Source organism: Saccostrea cucullata, unplaced genomic scaffold (assembly GCF_032062105.1).
Source record: "Saccostrea cucullata isolate Sc308-1 unplaced genomic scaffold, CSIRO_AGI_Scuc_v1 ctg676, whole genome shotgun sequence".
In the NCBI taxonomy this organism is placed as follows: domain Eukaryota; kingdom Metazoa; phylum Mollusca; class Bivalvia; order Ostreida; family Ostreidae; genus Saccostrea; species Saccostrea cuccullata.
The window spans coordinates 30001-52800 of record NW_026927100.1 but is presented as its reverse complement, the minus strand read 5'-3'; the positions used below and the strand labels follow the sequence as shown (position 1 = coordinate 52800).

General features: G+C 35.2%; 1 long non-coding RNA gene across 1 annotated transcript in view; it reads right to left on the bottom strand.

Annotated features, from left to right (window-relative positions):
* Positions 1 to 1795: 1795 nt before the first annotated feature.
* LOC134273431 (uncharacterized) overlaps positions 1796 to 22800 on the bottom strand; it is a 32334-nt gene continuing 11329 nt past the window's right edge. Inside the window, exon 2 of the long non-coding RNA XR_009993396.1 lies at positions 1796 to 2061. This is a non-coding gene — a long non-coding RNA (uncharacterized LOC134273431). The remainder of the gene's footprint in view (positions 2062 to 22800) is intronic.

Sequence of the window (22800 nt, the reverse complement as noted above, 5' to 3'; positions counted from 1 at the left end):
TCCTCAAAGGGGAGAGGGTATGATTTGAACAAACTTGAATCTACACTAACTGAGGATGCTTGCATATTTCTTTGACTACCTGTGGCTTAATTGCCCTTTACATTTGAACTTACATTATAGCCCCGCCCTACTCCCAGGGGTCATGACTTGAACAAACCTGAATCTACAATACCTGAGAATGCTTCCATATGAATATTACTAATCATGGCTTTGCCATTCATAAAAAGAAGATTTTTAAAGAATTTTTCTACATTTTCCTATGTAAAACTTGCATTCTATGTTGTGGCCCCGCCTTACCCCCAGGGGTCATGATTTGAACAAACCTGAATCTACACTACCTGAGGATGCTTCCGTATAAATATGATCATTCATGCCTGAATTTTCCTAAGATATAATTCTATGTTTAACTTTGATTGGCCATTGTGGCCCCGCCCTATCCCCTGGGTCATGATTTGAACAAACTTGAATCTACGCTACCTAAGGATGCTTCCCTATAAGTTTCATCTTTCCTGGCACAGTGGTTCTTGAGAAAACAATTTTTAAAGAATTTTCCAATATATTCCTATGTTAAACTTTGATCGGCCATTGTTGCCTCGCCCTACCCCCGGGGGTCATGATTTGAACAAACTTGAATCTGCACTACCTGAGGATGCTTCCATATAAGTTTCATCTTTCCTTGCACAGTGGTTCTTGAGAAGATTTTAAAAGAATTTTCCTATATATTTCTATGTAAAACTTTGATCGCCATTGTGGCCCCGCCCTACCTCCGGGGGTCATGATTTGAACAAACCTGAATCTACACTAGCTGAGGATGCTTCCCTATAAGTTTCATCTTTCCTGACACAGTGGTTCTTGAGAAGATTTTTAAAACATACCACCAAATTTTCACTATTTCTGAATTATCTCCCCTTGAATAAGGGCGTGGCCCTTCATTTGAACAAATTTAAATTCCCTTCTACCAAGGATACTTTGTGCCAAGTTTGGTTGAAATTGGCCCAGTGGTTCTTGAGAAGAAGTCGAAAATGTGAAAAGTTTACAAACAGACGGACGCCGGACAAAATGTGATCAGAAAAGCTCACTTGAGCCTTCGGCTCAGGCGAGCTAAAAATTAAAGACACATTTAGATTATAATTAAGTAATGTCTGTAAAAACCGTTACCTTTTCCAGTTCTAACTATTTTGTGAAGTGATATCCCCATGGTTTATGATATTTTTAACACAATCCAAAAAAATTAAATTTATTTTGTTTTATTACATATTATTTTATTACATGTTAAAATGGAGATCATTTTCTGTAAAACAAAAATAGTTATAATTTCACAATTATAGTTAACCAGGGGCGTAACAACAGGGGGGCCACCCCCCTTTTTTTCCCCAGCCTTACTTATACTATAGAAAATGTTAATTGAAGGCCTGGTTTCCCCCCCCCCCCCACTTTTAGTGATGTACGGAAACTGTAGTATTAGAATTGGAACTGAAAGTAGTTGACACTGAGAAAAAGTTTACCTCAACACCCCCCCCCCTCCCCCTAGGATTTTCGACTTTGGGCAACTTTTTTTTTTTTGGTCAACTTGTCAGCTTGTCAACTTTTTCAGGTAAGTAAAAAAAAATTTCTCTGGCTGGCCCCCCACTTTCAAAAACGATGCTACGCGCCTGTTAACACAGTGTATGACTTGATGTTTCTGAAAAACAAATTTCTCCATCAATAAAAAGGAAACGCAATTTTTCCCTATTACATGTCTTTCTTCTCGATTCCTTTGAAAAGTGAAGCGATATTTGATTGAAAGAAAAATAAATTTTTCCAAAGTTTTATATATTTATTTAATTACACAATATTTTAGATGAAAAAAAGTAAAAAGTTCAATTCAGTTTCTCCCTGATCTATGCAGATTTTAATAATTGGTAGGCTGTGTTTTAACCTAAACGAGATCGGCATTTGCAGGCTGACTTCCATATATTGCAGGCACACACGTATCCTTTACAACATCGTGCAAATCTGTATGGACTATCAGGTATGCAAGGAAGACCCCATGGCATACAAGCGGAAGGATTAACAATTTGCCTGTAATCAATAAAATACAAATTATTATTAATGCACACGTACTCAAAGATTCGGGGGTATATAATTTTTGCTCTGTCAATCCTTCTGTCTGTTTGTCTGCATTGCTCATAGCACGGTGGTGCTATGGATTTCATATTTCAAAAGTGTATCTCTTGTGACAAGACCCTTTCTTTGGGTACCAACAAATTTGACCTCTTGACCTTGAAAGTTGACCCACTTCAAGAAAAAACACCACACTAACTTTGGTCGTAACATTTGAAAAAGTGGTGCTACGGATTTCATACTTCAAATGTGTATTCATTGGGACTCTTTTGTTGACTTAAAGAGATTAATCACTTAAACAAGAGGCCCACGGGCCTTATAGGTCACCTGAGTATCATGTAACAACTTTACAGCGATTGTATTTGGTTCGTGCGTTCGGGCAGATTAGATAAATTTTATATGAAATAGCTTATAATTTATATAAATAAGCCATATCCAAAAGCCATGAAATTCACAAATTTTGAAAGAGGCACCATCGCTTATCAAAGAGCAGATTTCAAAGCATTAATTTATTTTTAAACAAAGTCACACCCCCCCCCCCGGTACTCCTGACCCAGGGGCCCTGAACTTATCCATTTTGAAAGAGACACCTTTCTTCATCATACGACCAGCATTTTTTTTATTTTTCTGTTTAGTTACAAACATCAGAATAAAAAAGTCCCGAAGGAAAAGAATTTTTTTTTTGGATAAATCAATTATCCACATTTGTACATTGTTATTTGCTTCTTTTTTATGCTATCCTAACAGGCTCCAGAGAAATTATTTTACACTTAATTGAAAAACGTTTACCCCACTCCCAGTACTCCCTGTCAGTTTTGGCCAGTGATGTAAAGAAATACGCACGCTAACTCTCGATCCCCGCCTACATTTTGGAACCATTTAATTCTAAATGAATAGCAGTTTGGATATAAAATTTTTGTTTAATACAAAGATTTTGTTCAATGGTAATTGATGAATTGTCTTAATACCAGCGCTAAACAGTAAATTATCCATAATTCCTGCTCTTGAAAAAATGGGGGTAGACGATATTATCCATTGAAATCGGAGTTTCAGGCATCACCATATTTTGAAATAGTCATGAATATAATTAAGTGTTCCTTATATCTTTTCCTTTGTCATAGGCAAATAAATAAAAACATGAATATATCAATAAAATATAATGTTTCAGTTGTAAATCGCTTTGAAATTGGGGGAAAATAAACATTTGTATCTTTTTTTTGTCAATAAACATATGTTCCCCTCGTGTCACACAAAAAAGCTTTGGTATGAATTTGTGAAATAACATTCCATATAACCTGTAAAAATTGACACGGGGGGGGGGGAAGATGTTTTAAAAATATTTTCCATTTTCCGTAAAAACACAAGTTTTACCAAAACTTTAGAGTTATCTCTCTTTGTTTTCCCAAATAAGTAATGTTTTATGAAAATCCACATAATTATAAAAATATAAAAAATTCATCAACTATGTTAACTTTTGAAAATTGACTTGGAGGTAGGCGGGAGAACAATACTATCGTTCGCAGTGCTTTTGTGATGTTGATCAAATTTAAAGATATTTTTAAAAATCAATTCTTTAAAACTCTTTCAATATATCTTAATTTTTTAATATGTGATAGGTGAATGTGTAGACATTAATATTGTTCTGAAATATACTTGATGCCTAAAATTATAATTCCTATCATAAAACAGACAGGGAGGATAGGGAGTAGGGTGAACTTTTTTTCAATTAAGTGTAAAATAATTTTTCTGGCTGCCACAAACGATACTACATGCCTGTAAATATTTGTGTATACTTGCTTTCTTTTTTTATTTCTTCAGGTTATATTGTTGATTTCTTCCTCAAATGGACTTAACTTCTCCTATATTTTTATTCATTACATTTGATGCATAAGCGACCCTTTTCTGAAGAAGTATGCTTAGACTGTTAGCTATATCAGAGACCTAAACAATGTCGCTGGCAATAGCTACCACGGGCAGTTTTAAACCTGTGGGAGGAAAATAATTTACAGGCAGAAACTTTTGAATACGAATACATAATTATCTCACCAGCATGTCAATGTGCAACAAAGTCGTCAGCATTTTATTTGTCCTTTGAACGGGTGAAACGTTTTGAATGGCACTCTTATTGTTAAATTTTTACACTAACCAAGCTATGGTGCTGCTATGATTGAACTTTGCAGATTTACCTTTATTTTGTTCATAAAACCGGAAGTACGAGTTCGTAAATATGAAATCTCGATCCCGAGTCAAATTTGACATCGGAAAGAAAAAAATTCTGTTTAATTATTTTTTTTCTGAAAATTCAAAACCTTGCGCGGCGGGTTTGTTAACCTTAAATTAAATAAATGCTGTAAATATGTAATTAGATCATTGGCATATTAACCAGGAGCAAAGGAAAAGATGTTCAAAGAATTCATGCATTTCAAGTATACAATCATTATGGCCCCACCCTAACACCAGAACCCCTAATGCAGGGGCCCTGAAATTCACAAATTGGGAAGAGGCAGTCTTATTTAACATAACCATATACTTGGTAAGTTTATTTAATGCCCAGGAGTAGAGAAAAAGATTTTTAAAGAAATAATGTATTTTCACTATATAATTAATAGAGCCCTACCCTAACACCAGAACCCCTGACCCTGGAGCCATGATATTCATGATTTGGGAAGAGGCAGTCTTATTCAACATAACCATGTACTTGATTAGTTTATTTGATACCAAGGAGCAGAGAAGAAGATTTTCAAAGAATTTATGCAATTTCACTGTATTTGTATCAATAGAGCCCCACCCTAACACTAGAACCCCTAACCCTGGGGCCATGACATTCACAATTTTGGAAGAGGCAGCCTCATTCAACATAACTATGTACTTGGTTTATTTAATGCTCAGGAGCAGAGAAGAAGATTTTCAAAGAATTTATGCAATTTCACATGTGCATTCCTTGTGACAAGATTTCCTTCGGGTACCAAATTTGACCTTCCAGAAATTGTAAAATTTCAACTCCTCGCCATAAGCTGCCATATGGGGGCATAAACTCTTTCACAGATACATCTTGTTCATTGTGTTTTAGTTGAACCGAACAATTTTTAAAATAGCAATTCCATGTATGCATTAAAACTCTAATGTAGGGAGTGCGGCACGCTACGTAAAGGATTTTTTAAAACTTGACAAACTTTCCAATATTGATGTATGAAATTAAAATTCATAATAAAATGATTGTTATGGTCTATGATTACCATGGAAACCAACATACACTTTTCATGGTTTAAAGTCGCTAAATTTTGATAGAAATGCCCTTTTTTGACAAATCTGTAGTCTTTATTAAACAAAATATTTAAATGACATCTTTTTGCAAGAATACCCCATTTTGGAGTTCTTTAGATAATTTCTAGTATTTGAATAAAAATAAATATCTCCCGTTTTTAGTAGAATTTGTTTGGGGAAAATTGTAAACTTTCAGCTCTTTTTGGAAACCTGGTAATAAAAATTTGGAAAATGGAACACTTGGCAAAAAAATAAATACATTGGTTTGAAAATCCATGTATAGTTCTAATATAAACTTATGCTTATGCTATTTTAAAGAATTCCAGACTGCAATAGGTATCTTCAACCTGTTTTCAATATAAATACTATTCTAAAATGGGTGATAACCAAATTTAGATATATGGTACACAAAAGCAAAAACAGAAAAAATCCATTTTAATGATCAAAGTCAAGGTCAAAATGGCTTGATTTAAATAAAAAATTAAGGAAACTTAAGAGCCCTCGCTACACTACACATTAAAGAGGTTTTTTTCTAAATAGAAGTGATCTGCCTTTATATCTAAATATCAATAAATACTGCAGTAGATATTTACAGTATATCACCCAATTTGTAATCAATTATAGTATTCTTTTCATTTTTAAAGATCAAGATAAATATTAAATTGAACATGTTACTTAAATGTATTTTATCCATGGATGTAAAGAACAGTGTTCATTGATACTCTGTTGTGTTTGAACATTTTTTTTCTGCCACGTACCATATATCAGAATAAATAGATAAGCTCAATATTTCCACCATTAAACAATATGATTTTCTTAAAATTAAAAAAAAAACATTTCTTCAATGGTGTAAAAAGGCCCTTAGCACATTTTTTTTCTGCGTCATTACTAATACTTGTTTTATACAACATGTGAATAATTAAAATTATAGTTATGGTGGACAATAACCAATATCTCACTGGGTACTCATCTCTTTTTCACATCTCCTCTTATACCACAGAATGAGACTTTCACAGAATAATTGTTACATAGTGCATTGTGCACCTTCTATTTTACTTTTTGATCGGACACATACATGCATTTTGGGTTTCCCATAGCATAGCATGAACACTGCCATTCTTTCTATAACATTAAGTACCCCATCTCTTATCCGCAATTCCTCCCATACCACTGCAAATAAAAAATTAAGTGATACTTTCACAGATTCTTTGTTACAATATGTCATCTCCTATTTTAGTTTTGATCTGACCAGAGTTGGCCGGTAAACAAGCTGGAAATACTCATAATTCCTAGGACGGGGGAAACACGGGTATTTCCCGGGATATTACTGGTACTGATAAATACCACGGCGAATACTAGGAAAATGGAAATGCTACCGTATAAGTAGAAATTTCAGCGAGGCGCAAATTAAGCGATTTTTCTTTAAAAATTGGTAATTTTTTTTAGCGAAATCAATTTCTATTGATGAATCCCTAACCAATCCACATTTCATGCGTATCTTGTCATTAATGCAACTTTTTCTCGCTATACTACATGTATCGAAACGCAGGAAAATATCAGTATTCACTCCATTACTTTTATGCAAAAAATTAACACCAACAACAAGCTATGCACTACAGCCAGCCGAGCATGCGCTAGAAAATACAAAGTATGGGCCAAAAAAATAGTAAAGGAAAGAAAAAAAGAAAAACGACCGTGATTACACACCGAGAGATTTAGAAACTAGCAAACGCTTCTCAACTGAATCAACAATATATCCGTCCTTTGAACTATCAGTTTTCCACCTACCATGTCTCTTCAGACATCTATCATCAAAACTAGCGTTTGCAGCCACAGTCGCTCCCCCGAATGAAGCCCAATATCAGCCTTTCCAACAACAGATTTAATAAAGGGTGTTATGTTATTTCTTGCAGCAGAATAACTTAATATTCTTTTATAAATCAGTTTATAATTGTCTTTTGACCTAAAACAGGTCTGAATGCAAAAAAAAAAATACTTATCATCAACATCACCAAGAAGCTCCAAATCGAATTGGTACATGCTCATCACCGGACAAGCAGTGTTGCAATAACTATTTGAATACAACCACTTCTGAAATAATTATTTTAATACTGGTTGAGAGTGCATTTCAATAACAAACATAGGTTGCAACCACTATTGAAATACAACTAATCAAATAATTATTTATTTCAATAGTGGTTGAGAGAGTATTTCAATAACAAACATGGATTGCAACCACTATTGGAATACAACCACTTCTGAAATAATTATTTCAACAGTGGTTGAGAGTGCATTTCAATAACAAACATAGATTGCAACCACTATTGAAATACGACCAGTATTGAAACAATTGTTTCAATAGTAGTTGAGAGTGCATTTCAATACCAAAGATAGGTTGCAACCTCTTTTGAAATAATGTTCACTTTTGAAATAAATATTTCTGTAGAGGTTATGATTACATTTCAAAACATAAAACAAGTTTCAACCACTATTGAAATAATGTTCACTATCGAAATAAAGTTTTCAGTAGTGATGAAATAATAATCTCAAAAGTGATTAAATAGTTATTCTGAAAGTTTCTGATAATTAACCCAATACTAAACCACATTGCAGGAATTATCGAAATAACTTAACTATTAAAAAATATAAGGATTAATTGTTCATTATGTTCTCTAACATTTTAATTCATTTATTGAGTTGACAATAAAAATGACTATACTTGTGAATGATTATTTCAAAAAAGGTTGAAAATACGTTTCAAAACACCACCACATTTTAATCACTTTTGAAATAGCACCTACCATTGTAATAAACCTAATACTAATTTCCATGGAAATTTAGCTTTTAATGTAATGACGAGTAGTTTGGGTAATCCCATGAATATGAGCAACGATTAAGTTCCGTGTATTAATTGAAATTTCTACAAGAAAGGAAAACATAAAACAACTTTAGTAATCATATTCTGAGGCCAATGAATTCGTCTCAAATTATCAAATTATCAAAACTGGTTCAAATTGGTTGAGCGGTTGCAGAGAAGAAGCTGAAAATGTTCAGATGTCAACGAAGGACACGACGGACGAAAACAGATAGGTCATCTGAGTTGACCTAAAAAACTAAACTTTGTTACAATGAATAGTTTTTGAACTTCCAATATCATTTCAAATATTCACACAGTACACGCCTAAGCTATCTTCGTTTAATTCATTTTCGATATAATGTATACATTTTACCCCTTCCAAATCCAAAATCCAGCAGTATTTAAAGATCATTTACACATGTGTATGGAAATCCAACAGGTTCAAAATTCCAACTATTTAATTCTTATAATGTACACTTGTAAACCTGAATTTGTAAATTGTAAATCTTAACTTCATAATTTGTCAATTGTTCTTTCACAATTTTTTAATTGTAAATTATCCAACATACATGTAGATTGAAAAGTATAAAAATGTAAATGCAAGTCATGTCAATGATCATGTGTAATTCGTAGACTTGCGATTTGTCAACTTACTTTCGTGATTTGTAAATTATACAAGGTTGCATATTAAGACGAAAGAGGGCGCTATAAGGGTGGCAAGTCATTTCGCCCCAAACCTAAAAGATCCTTTGTAATATGCATGCATATTATGCCTTCAAACAGTCTGTATAGCTTTTTACAAATAAGATTTTAGTTTAAAATAGAAAAGAACAGGGATCTAAACACTCAAAGCTTCACTCTTTGCATATACAGAGGGCAGGTGCGGATCTCGGGAATTATTTCCAAAGGGTGCGAACTGCACCCCCATCAAAATATTCCAAACCAAAATTCTTCGACAAGGAAAAAAACTAGAACTGTCCAAACGGGACAAAATACCCCCCGCTGGCTTTTTCAGAAGTAAGTTTTTACATAATAAAGATATGTATCAAACATGAATTATGAAATTTTTCTTCCAGTGACCTTGAACTTCCCCAAATGACCTTGGGTCAAGGTCATGACACTACCTTAGGTCATGGGCAATCCTTGTGTGAAATGACAACCTACCAAGTTTATCCATAAGAAAGATATGGACCGGACACGAATTATGAAATTTTTCTTTCAGTGACCTTGAACTTCCCCAAATGACCTTGGGTCAAGGTCATGACACACCCTTGGGTCATGGGCAATCTTTGTGTGAAATGAGAACCTACCAAGTATATTCATAAGAAAGATATGAACCGGACACGAATTATGAAATTTTTCTTCCAGTGACCTTGAACTGCCCCAAATGACCTTGGGTCAAGGTCATGACACACCCTTAGGTCATGGGCAATCTTTGTGTGGAATAGTAGATTCTAATGTCCCTCTGTAAGAAAGATATGGACCGGACACGATTGTACAGACAGACAGACAGACGGACAGACAGACAGACGGACAAGGTGATTCCTATATACCCCCCCAAACTTCGTTTGCGGGGGGTATAAAAAAATAACCTATTCTGTCTTGGTGATTGTGGTTTGTGAGGGTTCGTGGGTGGGGGGGGGGGGGTCAAAGTCCTTTTTTTAACTTCAGTATGTACATTTAATAACTCTGTACATTCCGGGGGAGGGGGTCCAGATTCCCTAATCCCATTTTAAATCCGCGCACGGAGAGGTGTCGAGGAAATAGAACCCGAAAGTTTTTTTTCAGTTTTATTAGGAAGTGTAAAGACTGGGCAGGTAGTATCGGAGGGGACTCCCTCTTCCCGCTTTTTCTCGAACATGTTTTACTGTTAATTGGTCAAAACCATAACTATGGATCGAATTGTCTTGTGAAAAAGTAATACCACACCCCCCCATGGGTTTTCTGTATAAAAGTGTCTGGGTTTTTTTCTGGGTGCCCCTTTCAAAAATGTTGCTACATGCATGAGGACTAGATTCACATGTTCTTTTTTTTGTGTGATCGTTGGGCGCAAGACACGAAAGCCTTTTTTTTCTGCCGAACTTAATTTTCCATGTTTTCTTTCATGAGAATGCATTGAATAAACTATATGAAACCGAACAAGAGATGCTTTGAACATACCTTTGGGATGTGTTTGGCTCTATAAAATCATCTGTTTAATGTATACAAACTCAATGAGTGGTACAAAGAGGAGGAAACCCTCCCTATCAACAAGAAATGGACATTTCTTGTTGATAAGCTGTTTGATATATTTTTATGACTCTTCTGCTTATTTACTAGAGGTCCATTACTCCTGAAAGGGGGATAAAAGATTATTTCTTGATTGTTTCACTATATTAAATATATTTATGAAAATCCGAGGGGATCCTGGCCTCTATAACCCCAAACCCCCTCCTGCCGAATCTGCTAGTAACACTACAGAAAGGGCTTTTAAAAAATTCAATGTTAAAATCGAAAATTAGTTAGGATTGTTGGGAATTTTTACTAGAGTATACCCCTGCTAATACATTATTATTTACAAAGACAGACATGAAATTAATTCATAAACATTTCATCAGCCTTTCTCAATATTTTTGCCTGGTAGGACGCATTCATCATGATCGTCGTCCTTTACACCCTGTGGTGTGTAGGGCAGCAACGAACTTTCTCCACTCTTTTCTATCCTAGGCAAGCTGCGTCAATGATCCTCAGGTCTGGTGCATTGCTGGACGCATTGGGGAAATTATTAAATTGTTAAGCAACGAATTAATCTGCCACCCTTATAGCACCCCCTTTCGTTTAACTTTAAATGCAACTTTGCATAATTTACAAATCACGATCGTACAATTTACACTACGAATTACACGAGAGCATCGGCAAAACTTGCATTTACATTTTACACTTGTCAAAATACGCATGGATAGTTACAACTAACAAATTTGGAAAGAACAATTGACAGATTATGAAATTAAGATTTACAATTTACAAATTCAGGTTTACATGTGTACATTTTTTAAAAGAATTACAGAGTTGGAATTTTGAACCAGTTGACTTTCCATACATTTGCCCCCCCCCCCCCTTTCCCTCATTCATTACATCAATTAGTTAATACATGTATATGTACATATTTACATTTCCAATATCTTTGTCCGAGATAAATTGTAAACATTTATTTCTACATGAATTTATTGGTTCATCGAAAGGCCCGGTTTAAAAAAATCACGTGCGGGGTGGGACAAAAAGAGAAAGACGTGGGGCTTTGTTACAACGCAAAATGTAATAACACGATTTAATAAAGGGTGTTATGTTATTTCTTGCAGCAGAATAACTTAATATTCTTTTATAAATCAGTTTATAATTGTCTTTTGACCTAAAACAGGTCTGAATGCAAAAAAAAAATACTTATCATCAACATCACCAAGAAGCTCCAAATCGAATTGGTACATGCTCATCACCGGACAAGCAGTGTTGCAATAACTATTTGAATACAACCACTTCTGAAATAATTATTTTAATACTGGTTGAGAGTGCATTTCAATAACAAACATAGGTTGCAACCACTATTGAAATACAACTAATCAAATAATTATTTATTTCAATAGTGGTTGAGAGAGTATTTCAATAACAAACATGGATTGCAACCACTATTGGAATACAACCACTTCTGAAATAATTATTTCAACAGTGGTTGAGAGTGCATTTCAATAACAAACATAGATTGCAACCACTATTGAAATACGACCAGTATTGAAACAATTGTTTCAATAGTAGTTGAGAGTGCATTTCAATACCAAAGATAGGTTGCAACCTCTTTTGAAATAATGTTCACTTTTGAAATAAATATTTCTGTAGAGGTTATGATTACATTTCAAAACATAAAACAAGTTTCAACCACTATTGAAATAATGTTCACTATCGAAATAAAGTTTTCAGTAGTGATGAAATAATAATCTCAAAAGTGATTAAATAGTTATTCTGAAAGTTTCTGATAATTAACCCAATACTAAACCACATTGCAGGAATTATCGAAATAACTTAACTATTAAAAAATATAAGGATTAATTGTTCATTATGTTCTCTAACATTTTAATTCATTTATTGAGTTGACAATAAAAATGACTATACTTGTGAATGATTATTTCAAAAAAGGTTGAAAATACGTTTCAAAACACCACCACATTTTAATCACTTTTGAAATAGCACCTACCATTGTAATAAACCTAATACTAATTTCCATGGAAATTTAGCTTTTAATGTAATGACGAGTAGTTTGGGTAATCCCATGAATATGAGCAACGATTAAGTTCCGTGTATTAATTGAAATTTCTACAAGAAAGGAAAACATAAAACAACTTTAGTAATCATATTCTGAGGCCAATGAATTCGTCTCAAATTATCAAATTATCAAAACTGGTTCAAATTGGTTGAGCGGTTGCAGAAAAGAAGCTGAAAATGTTCAGATGTCAACGAAGGACACGACGGACGAAAACAGATAGGTCATCTGAGTTGACCTAAAAAACTAAACTTTGTTACAATGAATAGTTTTTGAACTTCCAATATCATTTCAAATATTCACACAGTACACGCCTAAGCTATCTTCGTTTAATTCATTTTCGATATAATATATACATTTTACCCCTTCCAAATCCAAAATCCAGCAGTATTTAAAGATCATTTACACATGTGTATGGAAATCCAACAGGTTCAAAATTCCAACTCTATAATTCTTAAAATGTACACATGTAAACCTGAATTTGTAAATTGTAAATCTTAACTTCATAATTTGTCAATTGTTCTTTCACAATTTTTTAATTGTAAATTATCCAACATACATGTAGATTGAAAAGTATAAAAATGTAAATGCAAGTCATGTCAATGATCATGTGTAATTCGTAGACTTGCGATTTGTCAACTTACTTTCGTGATTTGTAAATTATACAAGGTTGCATATTAAGACGAAAGAGGGCGCTATAAGGGTGGCAAGTCATTTCGCCCCAAACCTAAAAGATCCTTTGTAATATGCATGCATATTATGCCTTCAAACAGTCTGTATAGCTTTTTACAAATAAGATTTTAGTTTAAAATAGAAAAGAACAGGGATCTAAACACTCAAAGCTTCACTCTTTGCATATACAGAGGGCAGGTGCGGATCTCGGGAATTATTTCCAAAGGGTGCGAACTGCACCCCCATCAAAATATTCCAAACCAAAATTCTTCGACAAGGAAAAAAACTAGAACTGTCCAAACGGGACAAAATACCCCCCGCTGGCTTTTTCAGAAGTAAGTTTTTACATAATAAAGATATGTATCAAACATGAATTATGAAATTTTTCTTCCAGTGACCTTGAACTTCCCCAAATGACCTTGGGTCAAGGTCATGACACTACCTTAGGTCATGGGCAATCCTTGTGTGAAATGACAACCTACCAAGTTTATCCATAAGAAAGATATGGACCGGACACGAATTATGAAATTTTTCTTTCAGTGACCTTGAACTTCCCCAAATGACCTTGGGTCAAGGTCATGACACACCCTTGGGTCATGGGCAATCTTTGTGTGAAATGAGAACCTACCAAGTATATTCATAAGAAAGATATGAACCGGACACGAATTATGAAATTTTTCTTCCAGTGACCTTGAACTGCCCCAAATGACCTTGGGTCAAGGTCATGACACACCCTTAGGTCATGGGCAATCTTTGTGTGGAATAGTAGATTCTAATGTCCCTCTGTAAGAAAGATATGGACCGGACACGATTACACAGACAGACAGACAGACGGACAGACAGACAGACGGACAGACGGACAAGGTGATTCCTATATACCCCCCCAAACTTCGTTTGCGGGGGGTATAAAAAAATAACCTATTCTGTCTTAGTGATTGTGGTTTGTGAGGGTTCGTGGGGGGGGGGGGGGGGGTCAAAGTCCTTTTTTTAACTTCAGTATGTACATTTAATAACTCTGTACATTCCGGGGGAGGGGGTCCAGATTCCCTAATCCCATTTTAAATCCGCGCACGGAGAGGTGTCGAGGAAATAGAACCCGAAAGTTTTTTTCAGTTTTATTAGGAAGTGTAAAGACTGGGCAGGTAGTATCGGAGGGGACTCCCTCTTCCCGCTTTTTCTCGAACATGTTTTACTGTTAATTGGTCAAAACCATAACTATGGATCGAATTGTCTTGTGAAAAAGTAATACCACACCCTCCCCCGGGTTTTCTGTATAAAAGTGTCTGGGTTTTTTTCTGGGTGCCCCTTTCAAAAATGTTGCTACATGCATGAGGACTAGATTCACATGTTCTTTTTTTTGTGTGATCGTTGGGCGCAAGACACGAAAGCCTTTTTTTCTGCCGAACTTAATTTTCCATGTTTTCTTTCATGAGAATGCATTGAATAAACTATATGAAACCGAACAAGAGATGCTTTGAACATACCTTTGGGATGTGTTTGGCTCTATAAAATCATCTGTTTAATGTATACAAACTCAATGAGTGGTGCAAAGAGGAGGAAACCCTCCCTATCAACAAGAAATGGACATTTCTTGTTGATAAGCTGTTTGATATATTTTTATGACTCTTCTGCTTATTTACTAGAGGTCCATTACTCCTGAAAGGGGGATAAAAGATTATTTCTTGATTGTTTCACTATATTAAATATATTTATGAAAATCCGAGGGGATCCTGGCCTCTATAACCCCAAACCCCCTCCTGCCGAATCTGCCAGTAACACTACAGAAAGGGCTTTTAAAAAATTCAATGTTAAAATCGAAAATTAGTTAGGATTGTTGGGAATTTTTACTAGAGTATACCCCTGCTAATACATTATTATTTACAAAGACAGACATGAAATTAATTCATAAACATTTCATCAGCCTTTCTCAATATTTTTGCCTGGTAGGACGCATTCATCATGATCGTCGTCCTTTACACCCTGTGGTGTGTAGGGCAGCAACGAACTTTCTCCACTCTTTTCTATCCTAGGCAAGCTGCGTCAATGATCCTCAGGTCTGGTGCATTGCTGGACGCATTGGGGAAATTATTAAATTGTTAAGCAACGAATTAATCTGCCACCCTTATAGCACCCCCTTTCGTTTAACTTTAAATGCAACTTTGCATAATTTACAAATCACGATCGTACAATTTACACTACGAATTACACGAGAGCATCGGCAAAACTTGCATTTACATTTTACACTTGTCAAAATACGCATGGATAGTTACAACTAACAAATTTGGAAAGAACAATTGACAGATTATGAAATTAAGATTTACAATTTACAAATTCAGGTTTACATGTGTACATTTTTTAAAAGAATTACAGAGTTGGAATTTTGAACCAGTTGACTTTCCATACATTTGCCCCCCCCCCCCCCCCCCCCTTTCCCTCATTCATTACATCAATTAGTTAATACATGTATATGTACATATTTACATTTCCAATATCTTTGTCCGAGATAAATTGTAAACATTTATTTCTACATGAATTTATTGGTTCATCGAAAGGCCCGGTTTAAAAAAATCACGTGCGGGGTGGGACAAAAAGAGAAAGACGTGGGGCTTTGTTACAACGCAAAATGTAATAACACGATTTTTAGATTATTACATTTTACATTTTTTATTACATTTTATTGAAGACAACGCAAAATGTAATAAAAGAATATGTAATAACACAAAATATAATTAATTTTTTGATTGCCTTTAACACAAAAGATCATTTACTTGATTTAAATGTATGCATGTTACCAACATGGGAAACACGCTGTACAAAATATTTAGAATTAAAACAATGAGACCAACGTTACGGCTTTAACGGATATAAATATATCTAAATGTACCTTTTTTCTGACTCTAACATTAGTTTTATTGAATACACTGAACTTAATTATAAAGCATTAATTTAACTTTGAACGGCATAATTTTTGATAAATAAGTTTTATTAAATTTCTAACCAATTCCACATTTTTAATTACCAAATATTGACCATAGGTCCATTTAAAGCTCTTGATATGCATGTTTGGCATGTGTAATTGGTTAACAAATTAGAAGTCTATGTGTGTGTCAAGTGAGGAGGGGCAGGGATAGAGTAGGGTGTTTACTCCGTATGTTTATCATTTGTATTACTAGGGACATGCAGAAACACTCCGTTTTATTATTGGATGGAGAGAGAGAGAGAGAGAGAGAGAGAGAGAGTTTTGTTTTTGCTTGTCTGTAATGGTGGTGATTTGTATAGAACAGTTATAATGAGTATTTGTGACACGTGTTATGGGTCAGAATAGCCCTAAATGCCAGCAAAGATCAATAACACAATTTAAACTTAACAATAATTTATTTACAGTAATATATATGCCTGGTATAAGTATATGAAACATAAAGTACAAACTTAGCAAGAATCTAAAAATACATTTACATCAGTAGTGTATATTGCTGCACACAATGTCCCAGTGAAAATATATCTCAATAGTCCGCAGATAAATTGTAAACATTTATTTCTACATGACAAAGGCCCGTGTTTAAAAAAATCACGTGCGGGGTGGGACAAAAAGAAAAGACGTACGACAAAATATAGTATATCTATGCACGAATGCACACAATGTATTTATACAGTAATATAAATCTAGAATATTCTAGAAATTGTTAAAACATGTGTGTGTAAGTGAGGAGGGGCAGGGATAAGTTACTCCGTATGTTTATCATTTGTATTACTGGATGGAGAGAGAGAGAGAGAGAGAGAGAGAGAGAGAGAGAGAGAGAGAGAGAGTTTTGTTTTTGCTTGTCTGTAATGGTGACATATTTGTGACACGTGTTATGGGTCACAAAATTTAAAAATATATATCCCAGTTATATCTCAATAGAATGACAGGGTATTTATACTAATATAAATCTAGAATATTCTAGAAATTGTTAAAACATGATATTACTGGAACAATCTGGACATACACAAAATTTAAGAATGTTCTAGATAAAATGACCGAACATGTTGACCATTCTGGAATGTTCAAGAAACTTAATGTTACTTATTATATACACAATGAAACAATACACATCTCACAACACCTCCCCCCTTAAAAAGTTTGAATGTCAATGAAAAACTTAAATTGTAAAACATGTACACTAATACAAAATCTAGTATGTTTACGATACTCTTGACAAGGCGTCTGCAATAACATTGTCTTTGCCTTTGATATGCTTAATTGTTATGTTGTATTCTTGTAACAACAAACTCCATCTAGTCAGTCTTTGGTTCTTGTTTGACAATTTATGCAAAAATGTCAGGGGGTTGTGATCCGTATATACAAAAATTGGATGCAAAGTAACATTCAGATAAACATCAAAATGCTGTAAGGCTAACAACAAAGCAAGGCATTCCTTTTCAATGGTGGAATACTTTTGTTGACATTTTGTAAGTTTCTTTGAAAAATAAGACACAACTCTATCTACCTTATCACTATGTTCTTGAAACAAAGCTGCCCCGATTCCAACATCACTAGCATCAACAGTAAGCTTAAATTGCTTAGAAAAATCTGGAGTTGACAGAACTGGGTTGCTCATAAGGACAGATTTGATTTTATGAAAGGATTTTTCACAGTCCTTTGTCCATTCAAAGTTAACCCTCTTCTGTAAAAGATTTGTAAGTGGACTAACAACTGAGGAAAAATTTGGACAGAATTTTCTGTAAAACCCAGCCATGCCCAAAAACCTCATTAATTCTTTCTTGTTTGTAGGAATCGGGAACTTTGCAATAGCTTCCACTTTAGCCATAATGGGTGTAACATAACCTTGACCTACTTTGTGACCTAAATACTCTACATAAGCATGACAAAATTCGCTCTTCTCAAGATTCACAGTTAAGTTTGCTTTAGCTAAAATGTCAAATAAAGCACGCATGATTCGGAGATGTTCGTCCCATGTGTTGCTGTATATGACGACATCATCAATGTAGGCCTCGCATCCCTCAAGGTCTTGAAGAAGGGAGTGAATCATCCTTTGGAATGTAGCCGGTGCGTTTTTCATGCCAAAAGGCATTACTTTATACTGGTAAAGTCCATCTGGTGTAGCAAAAGCAGATATTTCTTTTGCTCTTTCTGTTAACGGTACTTGCCAGCAGCCTTTCAACAGGTCAAATTTACTGACAAATTTCGCGTTTCCAATGTTGTCAATACAGTCATCGATTCTAGGTATTGGATATGAATCAGTTTTGGTAACAGAATTCACCTTTCTAAAGTCTGTACATTAATCGGTACGAACCGTCCTGTTTTGGTACAAGAATACACGGTGAGCTCCAATCACTTTTACTATGTTCAACAATGTCATTGTCCAACATGTACTGCACTTCCCTTCTTAGGTACTGCAATTTTATTGGATTGAGACGGTACGGATGTTGTTTGATAGGCAGAATGTCGCCAGCTATGAGATCATGACAAGCTGCATTAGTTTTCTTTGGAACATCCGAAAAGATTTGATGATACTCATTCATCAAGTTTTGAACTTCTTCTTTTTGGTGAATGTTCAAATGTCCAAGTTTGGCATCAAAATCAGCCAAAATTTCTGAGTTTTTCAAGCGAACACTCTGATTACAATCTTTCTCATTCATTTCTACACTCGTATCACTTTCAGTACAATTTTGAACAGTCTTAGCATTGGCTAAAGTGGAAACTGGTTTTACAGAATTTCGGTCACACCTTTCAAAATACTCTTTTAACATGTTAATGTGACAAACCCGTTTCTCGGTCGACCTGGTATCTTAACTACATAGTTTACATCACTGATTTTGCTTTCAATTTCATAAGGGCCATAAAATCTGGCCTGTAAAGGATGACCAGGAATAGGTAAAAATACAAGAACCTTATCACCTGGTTTAAACACCCTATTTCTGGCATCTTTATCATACCACATTTTCATTTTCAACAGAGAACTCTTCAAATTTTCTTGTGCTAATTTACAAGCATTATAAAGTTTTTCTTTGAAATCAGACACATAATCTAAAAGATTAAGATCACTAGTCTCAGTCAGCCACTTTTCCTTCAACAATTTCAAAGGACCCCTAACCGTATGACCAAACACCAATTCAAAAGGACTAAACCCAAGAGACTCCTGGACTGCCTTTCGTGCAGCAAATAGTACAAGATGAACCCCTTCTCATACTGGTAACAATAGGTCTTCAGCATTGTTTTTAGGGTTTGATGAAAACGTTCTAGCGCTCCCTGGGACTCAGGATGATAAGCAGTTGATCTATATTGTCTTATACCCAACTCATGCATGACTTGCTGGAACAACCCAGACATAAAATTTGACCCTTGATCCGACTGAATTGCCTTAGTTGCTCCTACAAAACTGAAAAACTTGGTTAGGGCCTTAACTATGCTCTTTGCCTTTATATTCCTTAGAGGTATGGCTTCAGGAAATCGAGTGGATGTACACATAATGGTAAGTAAATACTGGTTCCCAGATCTAGTCCTTGGCAAAGGTCCTACACAATCCACCAACACTCGACTGAACGGTTCTTCAAAAGCTGGAATGGGTTGGAGAGGAGCAGATGGTATCTTCTGATTTGGTTTACCTACCATCTGACAGACATGGCATGACTTGCAAAACTTCGAAACATCCTTTCTTAGCTTAGGCCAATAAAAATGACTCAAAATCCTATTATAAGTCTTATTGATACCTAAATGACCAGCCATAGGTGTATCGTGAGCTAAACTCATGACATCTCGACGATAAGCAGCTGGGACCACAATCTGGTGAACAACACGCCACACTTCATCTGGAGAAGCGTCAGGTGGTCGCCATTTTTGCATAAGGATGCCATCTTTCATATAGAAGCATTCTCCAACTTTAGTAGCCTCTTCTGGTGGAAGTGCCCTCTTACTAAGTTGAATGATATCTGGGTCTTTATGTTGTTCAGAGAGTAAACGTTCTCGGCTGAGGATGTCCTTGCCTTGGCTAACTAGTGGATGAAACTCATCATCCTCACCACCAAATTTTGGTAAAAGTTCTTTCTTCTCTTGCTTCTTGATATTGTGTGGTTCCATGCTTGTTTGAGTGCCATCAAGGTCAGATAAGAAAGTGTCATTCAAATCAATATCAACAGAGGAATTCGTCTCGTCATAGGCTTGAGTATGGTCTGCCTCCATTTCTCGTCTTCTGGCCATCGCTCTAGTAACAGCACAGGCTGGATAAATGTCATCATCTTCATCATCGCACATGACATTGGAAGTGATTTTCTCACAAACTATAGGATCATGTAAAACCTTCCCACCAGCTAAATCGTTGCCTAACAACAAAGAAATGCCTGGAACGGGAAGAGTAGGTCGAACACCTACGATAACAGGTCCAGTAACAAAATCTGACTTCAAACTAATTCTATGCAGGGGAACATCAATGACGCCTAGCTCCACACCCTGTAATAAAACTGACCCACCAGTGGAAGTCTGCTCAGACAAAGGAAGCACGCCCTCTAACAATAACGTCTGTGCAGCACCAGTATCTCTCAAAATCTGGACAGGTTTTATTTCGCTAGAGTCACCGAGTGAAACAAATCCCTGAGACATAAAGGGCTTATAATCCTCCATAGAATCAATAGAACTGGACTGTGAACCCTGGACATCAGGAGTGTCAGAACAAATCAAAACTAAGGTTTCTCTATCACCTCTAACTGCCGCACAAGCGTGTGGTTGAGTTTTACCAAAATCATTTTTTCTCTTAAGTTTAAAGCATTCACTGATCAGATGACCTTTTTTCTTACAATAACTACAAGTAGTAAGCGACCCTATTCCAGAAGATCCTTCAACACGTCCTGGACCGGACTTAAAACCACCTTGTGATGGAGACTGGAGACTTGTGGAAGACTGAGACCCTGAACCACTCTTTTTATATGTGTCTGAATTGGTAGAATTACTGCTAGTCTGAGATCTTGATACAAAATTCTTTTTATGAGACAGAGCATAAGTATCAGATACGACTGCTGCCTCTTCAAGAGTTTTCACATTCTTATCTTCTAAATGTGTTTTCAAATCTTGAGAAACACATTCCTTAAACTCTTCTACCAGGATGACTTGGCGCAAATTAGCAAAAGTTTTATCAAGTTTCTTAGATCTAAACCAGTGATCGAATAAATCTTCTTTCTCTCGTGAAAATTCAACAAATGTTTGATTATCAAACTTTCTGAATTTTTCTTTTCTATATGCTTCAGGTACTAATTCATATGCTTTTAATATTGCTGCTTTGACCTTCTCATAGTCTGAACTTTCAGCTACCCCTAGTGCAGAGTATACCTCAGCTGCTTTGCCAACCAATACACTTTGTAACATTGTTGACCACACGTGTTGTGGCCATTTAAGATTCTCTGCGACTTTTTCGAATTGGGGAAAATATTTGTCTACAGATTTTTCTTGAAATTTTGGAACTAACCTGATATTTCTTGCTGCATCAAATTCAGTCTTGACAAATGACGGTTCTGGTTGGTGCTGTAATCTTAATTTCTCTAACTCAAAGTGCTCTTGTCTTTCTAATTTCTCTAATTCAAATTTTCGTTCACGCTCTTGTTCTTCTCTTTCTAATTTTTCTCTTTCAAATCGCATTTTCTCTAACTCTAATTGAAACTGATATTCTGCCATTTTATAAGAGCCTAACTCTGATTTAACTGTATATTCTGGAAGATCGTATTTTTCAAAGACGTTTTCTTCTACTAGTTTGTTTGCAACCTTAATTCTAATGTCTTGCTTTCTCTGAGAGGATTTAACATCTAACCCAAAATGCAAACCTAATGTGATCAAGTCATCCTTTTTTAACGTATCAAAAACCTGAACACTTGGTGAACTAAGAAAGTCTGTGACCGAAAACACCATGTTGATTTCTGCTGGCTTATAATCAAATTTAACGGTTCAATAAACAAAATTCTGACAATAAACTGCAAAAGTGCAAGAAATTCTTTATCCCGGACGAGCCCCCAATTCTGTTATGGGTCAGAATAGCCCTAAATGCCAGCAAAGATCAATAACACAATTTAAACTTAACAATAATTTATTTACAGTAATATATAATAAGTATATGAAACATAAAGTACAAACTTAGCAAGAATCTAAAAATACATACATCAGAGTGTCCGTTGCTGCACACAATGTCCCAGTGAAAATATATATCCCAGTTATATCTCAATAGTGCTTATACGACAAAGTATAGTATATCTATGCATCGAATTGACAGGGTATTTATACAGTAATATAAATCTAGAATATTCTAGAAATTGTTAAAACATGATATTACTGGAACAATCTGGACATACACAAAATTTAAGAATGTTCTAGATAAAATGACCGAACATGTTGACCACTCTGGAATGTTCAAGAAACTTAATGTTACTAATTATATACATAATGAAACAATACACATCTCACAACACACGATAGCGGTGTTTTTCTTTGAAGTTTACTGTTCTGTATTAGCAATACAGAACGGGACTTTGGTGGGTGGAGCTACTTTCCGTTCTGTATTAGCCCAGTGTACCGCACTGTATTTGCCAACTATTCTGTATCTAAAATACAGCACGGTCTAAAAATAAATCTGAT